The sequence below is a fragment of the Aptenodytes forsteri genome, unplaced genomic scaffold, assembly GCF_000699145.1.
Source record: "Aptenodytes forsteri isolate BGI_AS27 unplaced genomic scaffold, ASM69914v1 Scaffold483, whole genome shotgun sequence".
NCBI lineage: Eukaryota > Metazoa > Chordata > Aves > Sphenisciformes > Spheniscidae > Aptenodytes > Aptenodytes forsteri.
In genome coordinates, this window is record NW_008795316.1 from 6,695 (window position 1) to 8,064 (window position 1,370).

Consider the following 1,370-nt stretch of genomic DNA (forward strand, 5'->3'; position numbering starts at 1 on the left):
GGGCAGAGAAATGAAGAAAGAAAATACAGTGATGAGGAGCAGGACAGAAGACTAGAAAGAGAAAAATAAGACAAGGGAGAAGACAGAGGAGCAGAGAGAGAAAGAAAGGTCGAAAGAAAAGGTCAGAGAGGTAGAGAAATCAAGAAAAATAGGGACGAGGAGCCCTGCAGAGAGAGCGAGCAAGAAAATGTCGGGTCGGTGAGAGGGACAGAGGGATAGAGAGATTGCGGGGTCAGGAAAGGAAGAAGAAAGAAGGGTTAAAGACGGTAACAGGGCACAGGACACAGACAGAGAGAGAAAAAGGACAGGGACCAGGACAAAGGGAAAATTGAGAAATAAAGAAATAAAGAAATAAAAATCACAGCAGCGTGGGAAAGAGGGGGGGCCAGGGGAGGGGCAGGGAGGGCCCAGGACTCACCGCAGCGCTCGCTCTCGGCGCTGCCAGGAGAATTTGCCAGTTCGGACGCTTCTTTCTCCTTCCCTCCTCCCTTCCTCTTCTGTAACTCTGGTCGCTTGGCTGTCCTCCACCTAAGAGAATACGTGAGTGTCTTACAGTCTTACAAGACGAGGCTTCCTAGACACATAGCCTCGCTCGCTCGCGCACTACGCGGCCGTACCATGCTGCTAGTGACACATACAGATCCTGCGGTGCACGTTGGCAGCATGACCTGCTGCGGACTACGAAGAGGTATCCTTCCTCACCTGGAGAGGCAGGCTCTCTCTTGCCTGCAGCGGGAGGCAGCTGCCAGCCGGCCGGCCTTCGATTTCTTCTTCTTTACCTTTCTCTAGCCCCTCCAACTTCAGCCGCGGCAGCTCCTGTCCACAGCCAGTAAGCGCTCCGCCTGTCCCTTTTCACCCCCACGCTGCGAGAGCGAGGCCAGGCAGAGACAACCCACGCAAGCCTGAGGTGAGTGCAGTCAACAGCATCCCCAGGGGACAAACGGAAAACCACATCCTCAGCGTGGCCTCTAGGAGAAGGAAAGAAGCAGCAGCTACCGTTACTACCGTAGATCGCCCCTGGCCGAATCCCCTCTTTCTGCGGGGGCTTCTGGGGGCGCCGCTCCTTCCCCGCACTGCTGCTAACGGCACCCGCGATAAGGGAGAATCACGCACTTTCGAGGGCCAGCTTGCAGCCTTCACTATAGGGCTTGGGGGTGGCCTGGGGCTACGGTACAGGCTTCAGGGGAGGTGCTGGAGCTGGGGGCAGCTGCACAGGGCGAGCGGGGCCGGGGGAGGCTTAGGGAGAGCTCTGGTGAGTTGGGGAGGCGCCCGGCGCCTGCGTCTGGGGGGGTGTCCGCCTCCTTCCCCTCTTCCCTGCTATCAGCTCTCGGGTAAGTCCCTGGGGCTGACCTGATCCGGCTCCCCTCCAG

General features: G+C 57.9%; 1 long non-coding RNA gene across 2 annotated transcripts in view; it reads right to left on the reverse strand.

Moving 5' to 3' along the window:
• The window catches only part of LOC103899097, a 5,009-nt gene extending 4,045 nt beyond the window's left edge, over window positions 1-964 (reverse strand). The window contains exons 1-2 of one of the 2 annotated variants that reach the window (XR_002086181.1): window positions 639-964; window positions 419-528 (exon numbers count right to left, since the gene is read on the reverse strand). This is a non-coding gene — a long non-coding RNA (uncharacterized LOC103899097). Of the gene's footprint in view, window positions 1-418; window positions 529-617 lie in introns of both variants that reach the window. The other variant, XR_657580.2, reaches the window with a different exon arrangement.
• Between the last annotated feature and the right edge of the window lie 406 nt (window positions 965-1,370).